The sequence below is a fragment of the Sorghum bicolor genome, chromosome 7, assembly GCF_000003195.3.
Source record: "Sorghum bicolor cultivar BTx623 chromosome 7, Sorghum_bicolor_NCBIv3, whole genome shotgun sequence".
NCBI classification, from domain to species: domain Eukaryota; kingdom Viridiplantae; phylum Streptophyta; class Magnoliopsida; order Poales; family Poaceae; genus Sorghum; species Sorghum bicolor.
Genome location: NC_012876.2, coordinates 22,561,684 through 22,567,788, shown reverse-complemented (window position 1 = coordinate 22,567,788; position 6,105 = coordinate 22,561,684).

Below are 6,105 nucleotides of genomic sequence, written 5' to 3'. Positions count from 1 at the left end.
GATCTGGAAACTAATCCTAGTCGGTTACAATTGCCATAGACAACATGATATCAATTCCTATTCTAACCGACTAGAATCCTGCTTGATCTCCACGTCTTGTTTCTTTGCGCGAGACTCCAAGCTGTCGGATCAAGCCTTGAGCTCGTCTCGTAGTGGGCCAAGCCTCCTGGCCCAAGTCTAGCCGTAAGGGTATAGGGGTTTATACTCCCACAATCGATAGATGTCATTTGTCACCTTATGGAGGTCATTATGGAGCATTCCATACACATTCAAAGATCTGGCAGTGTGGATTCTACTGACCTACAATGTATGAAGACACGAAGCAATATATCAGAAGATGTGGGCCATGTCAAAGGCACGAAAACATAAACACTAGGGATGCCATGCCACTCACCAACAACCTTCAGATTGAGCTCTTTGATGTCTGGGGAATAGACTATATGGGTCAATTTCCCTCATCAAAGAAGTGTGAGTACATCTTGGTGGCAGTTGACTACGTCTCCAAGTGGGTAGAGGCACTACCTTGCAAACATGCCGACAACATCAGTTCAAAGAGGATGTTTGAAGAAATTATATTTCCAAGATTTGGAGTCCCCAGAGTAGTGATAAGTGATGGAGGAGCACACTTCATCAACAAACGCTTCAAGCAATATCTATCAAAACATGGAATCCGTCACAATGTCGCTACCCCCTATCATCCTCAGACAAGTGGCCAAGCAGAGACTTCCAACAAACAAATCAAGAATATTCTTCAGAAGACAGTAAATGAAATGGGAGCGGCATAGAAAGACAAGTTACCCGACGCACTTTGGGCATACCGGACAGCATACAAGACCCCAATTGGAATGTTTCCGTACCAATTGGTGTACGAGAAGACTTGCCACCTACCTGTTGAACTAGAGTTAAAAGCACACTGGGCCTTAAGGAGATGGAATATGGACCTAGATGTCGCTGGAGATCATAGAAGAATGCAACTATCAGAATTGGAAGAATGGCGAGAGAAAGCATATCACAACTCGAAGATCTACAAAGAAAGAGTCAAAAGGTGGCATGACAAGAGGATCAAGAAGAAGGAGTTCGCACCCGGAGATAACGTATTACTTTTTAATTCCAGGGTGAAGCTTTTCGGGCATGGAAAACTCCAGAGTAAATGGGAAGGACCATTCAAGGTAATCAATTCATCATCCCACAGAGCTATCACACTTCAAAATGACGAAGGTACGTTATTCAAGGTAAATGGTCAACGTCTTAAATTATTTTTAGAACCTAATAAAGAATTAGAAGAAATAGACGTAATCCATTTTTACCTTCCCATGGAGAATTAGAGCCCGACCTTTTTAATCTGTCATTTTTGGGTCATACATATATTTTCCTAAAAAGTTTTGCATCTAGAAACACGCTCGAGGAAGCGGGCCCACAGAGGGGCCAGACACAGGGCGCGCCCTGATCAAGAGGGCGGGCGCCCAGCTCCTGACCCCTCTCGGTCCCAATTTCCTCTGTTATGGAAAACACACTTATGGTAATCCGAGTAATCCCTCAGATGGAAAGTTTCGCACGCACATCGACGGGAACAACCCGAACAACCCCTAGAGGCACTTTGTGACCCCTATATAAACAGACCCCTGACGTCAGTTTTCAAACACCAATCCACCCAAGCCTTCTCTTCTTCTTCAATTAGAGCTTGTTTAGTCCCTCACTGCTCCAATGGCTGAAAAGTTCCGCGATGATTTGGAAGTCGTCCCCTTCAACCTCAACATGAAGCCTGAGGAAGACCCCGAGGCCCGTGCTCTCGTCCCGGCAAACATAGAGCGACAGCTAGAAGCCATGCCATTACGCCAGCGCAGCTCCGCCCAATCCTACCATGCTCAACCAGTTCTCACCGCACTGCCACAACCCCTACTTCTCAAGGGATCCTCATCCAAGAAGGACACCACTATCAAGGTGCCAGCCGGCATGAGGATCCTTCCACCCAGACCCAATGAGAGGGTCGTTGGAGTCAAGACCAACCGGAGCAGTGAGAGCAGCAGCATCCGCTACACTACGGAGGAGGAGAGACCTTACTTTGAAGGGATTAGAGGAGCCAAAGTCCGTTTCATCCCTCCAAAGGCAGCCCCGAAGCACGCTCTCAATGCTTTCGAGACACCTCCTAAGCGTCGCAAGACTATAGTAGATATTGATGAGGACGTTCGCAGGCTAGACAGAGTCATCATAGACCTCCAGTCCTCGGTTAATTCCATCACTAGGCAGCTCTCTAACCACAACACCGTTATACTAGGCCTTAGGCATGATCTTGCTAGTGCCAATAAGAAGATCAAGGAATTAGAGCGCCGCTAAGTTATCTAGATTAGATCTTGAGGCAATGCATCTTAGTTATCTATCTTTAAATTCGGTTTAGGTTTACTATTATCATTAGTTTGCTACTTTTATCGTCAGTTTGCTACTAGTCATTTGTAATAAATGCCTCAAGATTAATAAAGAATATTATTATTAATATTATGTCTTGTGTGTCTCTACTTTATTCTTGTGCAAGAAAGCAGAAAACAAGTATGGGGGAGATTCCTCGACATGCCAAACACACTTTGACTACACCACTCCACGATTCAGGTACACACTCTGCACACTTTACACATACACATATCTTGGATTATGCAGAATACTGTTTCCGACATGATAAATTAAAAAGATTAAAATGTTTCTAATCATGATTAATCTCACTCTGTGATATTTCCTGAAACATGCAATTATTGAAAAATCATTTTAAAACACTGTGTTACTTAAGTCAATATTGAATGTGAGATGGTAGAGTATGAGTTTCTTATTCTTGATATCATTGTTGCTTGGAGAATTTATTCAAAAATTCTAGCTACCATCCTCAGTTTTTAAAATGCTTGATAAAACTGAAAATATTAATTATGATTATAAAAGCTATCTCCTCTGTATTGAGTTTCTTCAAAATGAGTTAGACCCTTGCTGAGAGACTTATCATACTCCTAAGATCAAGACATTTATTCAGAAAGATTCACTCTTCCGAAGTATTATTGCATTAGAGGCATGGGCTATGCAAAAATAAATATATTTCGAGGAAATAAAAAGGAGCAAGTGCTCAATAACCTCGCGGAAAAAATGGACAAGTGTCCGGCAGTAGAATTAGGGGTACCTCGGTATCCACTGAAAAAAAGAGAAAACAGAAAGAAAATGATAGCCCATGGTCCCTCTAATAAGCAATATGCTAGCAAGAGTTGACAAGTTTTTAAATTTCCCAAGTCTTTGATCTAAGAGTATGACATTCCTCTCCTCAGATCCTATTTTGATCAGGCAATAAATGCAAAGTAAGTATGCTTGAGAATTTTTGCAAATTAAAACAGCCTCAGTGAGATATATAAAAGATAAATGAGAGATCTGAGACCCTATGAGGATAAAGGTATGCTAACTTTCTTTTCAAAAATATACAATAACTCCAAGTGACAGGATTGAGAAGAAAGAACCTCTACTCTTGATCATATATTTCCTTGACTATGGTACACAGTGAATTTTTACACCTTGTAGATATTAAGAATGTTTTACAATGTTTTTAACCCAGATATTTTTCTTAACCATCCTTTTCTCGAGGACGAGTAAAAGCCTATGGGGGTATTTGTTGACGGTTCATAAGTATCAATTTTAATTATCAAATAAACAAGAGAAATGACCAATATACAAACAACACCTAGAATTAGGGTTTGATCTGACAGAATTCCATGAGTTTTGTTGTTTATCTGTTTCTGTAGGGGGTTATCAGGAAATAAGGAAGAAAGGCCCACATGTCGGGATTACATAGAGATATCAACACACCGCGCAATTTTATACCATCTAGAAGACTCCAGAAGCCATGGGAACGAATGGGAGGCCAAAAGGGGCCTCGCCTAGGGCACCCGCCCTGAGGACTAGGGCGCCCGCCCCCCTCTGGATTCCAATCGGGACTCTCTTCGCGGACCAAGCTCCACCGACCTAAAGGATCAAGGATAACTGTCCAATCAATGTCTGCTTGATCCAATGGCTCACACTCACTTGAGGAGACTATAAAACCAGACCCCCTGGCCCCTGGAGGAGACAAGTTCATCATAGAGTTGAGAGGAGCCCTCGAAGGAATACCTCTCCTCTAAATAAAATTTCTTTTAGGCTTAGCATCGAATGTGAGTAGAATTAGATCTTTTAGTTTCTAATAGATTGAGAGAGATAGAGTCGAGGTGTAGATCGGAGGAAGCCCGGCCTGTCGGTGTCTACTCTGAGGTTGTACCTGCGGGATCAAGTTCTCCTAACCCGAAGCTTGCTCCTAGGATTCTTCAGTATTTCGACTTCTAAATTCTAGTAAGTTCTTGTTTTATTGTTCTTTGGTTTATGAGTTTACATTAATCTCTTCACGTAGAGTTTAGAGTAATCATCTCTAGCGTAGACGTGGTATTAAGGCTAGGATACTCATAGATATTCCCTGACTAGCTAGACCGTGGTAGTAGCGAGGAACGTAACATTTCCGAGTTACCTTTGCAAACCATATCTCGTTAGCAGGAAGGATAGGGTTTATAGGTGCGGGTTGAACATCCTCTGTGGTGTCTAGATTCCGTTAGCCTCCCCAATAGAACAGTAGATCATCCTTACCAAGGTTAGAAAGAGATTACGGTTGTAGTCTTCTCTATTTATCACTCACATCGAGAAACAATCTTTGTAGCCTAAAGGTTAGTAGTAATAGACCGGGTTAGTCAGATGCACTCTTTCTCCTAGTGGTAAAAATATAAATACGATTCTCTGAATAACCTCCCGGGTGAAGTGCTCACCGATATCCGTGCGCTTGCGGATCAATTCCTTATTGCGTTCCCAAATATCAACACCCCCACGATCAGGTATTCTGGTAGGAGTTCTGTAAGGTCCCTATCTGCAGGATGTCCAGCTGCGGGGATCTCTCCAGAGCCTCAGACATAGTTCTAACTCTAGTTATATTGAATAGATGTTCTACTAACAATTATTTGCATAGTTATATAAGATCAATGACGGCTCAAGTAGTTGTTCTTTATTTCTTTTATTTCCTTATTTTCTCTTTTTTCCTCGAGGTTTGCCCCAATGAGTGTGTCCACTATCCATATTTTAAGAGCCTACCGTGACCTCCAATTAGACTATGTCTACCTATGCATCTCAATAAGTGATCATGCTACAAACCAAGCTAGATGCATTTGTTACGCCCTCCTAGCATTGATTACAAAATAAGCACTGGTAGCCATAGTTTAAAGAAGGATAATCTTTGCTGTTTTCTTCCTCTTTTCATTGGAATGAAAACAGGATAGTGTATGAGCTGTTTCAACTTGCCGGCAAACTTCAACAGCAATCTGGAGGCACTCCTAATTATTGTTAAGTAAGGATGGTTAGGATAGCCAATCCGGAATTCCTAATTATTGTTACCAGACTGCACTGCTAAGGCCGGCGCCGTTAAAGGCCTTGGGTTATCTCTCTAACGTAACGATAGTTTTGGTATACCAACACCCGACATTTCTAGTGCCATTGCTAGTGATGGATTTATAGTCTATCTTTGGTAGTGACGCTAAGTAATGCAACATTGCCGAAGTCAGTGGACTGTAACCGACCTTTGGTGGGCCCACATCATAGGTCGGTCGACCTAATATTTTGTGAGGTGGGGCCACCCTGAGCTTTCTAGAAATTCCTAGAGGTTGGTGGAGTGGAGCTGGCAGGTGGGACCCACCAAAGGCCATTCGGCCGATCGAGATTTGGTTAGGTGGGCCCACCAGCCTTGCTCCATTGCTGTCCCCATCTATCATGGAGTGTGTCTTGTGTTCATCTTCGATCTGGTTCTTCTGGTGTGTCCATGGATCCTTGTACCTCCATCTTTCACCCTTTGACAGAAACACAAGTGTGATCTTAGGGTCGAGATGGACTTGAATGTGTTGCCTTAGGATCCTGGAATTGAGCCAGCACCTGGACCACCCCAGGTGTAGGTTGGCCGACCAGGACTTGGTGGGTCCAGTAGCTCATTTTCCCCCAAATGTAAGTGTACTTGCATCCAAATACTTAGAGCACAAGTGGAACCTCTTAGTGATAAAAGATGCCTATGCTATGCCA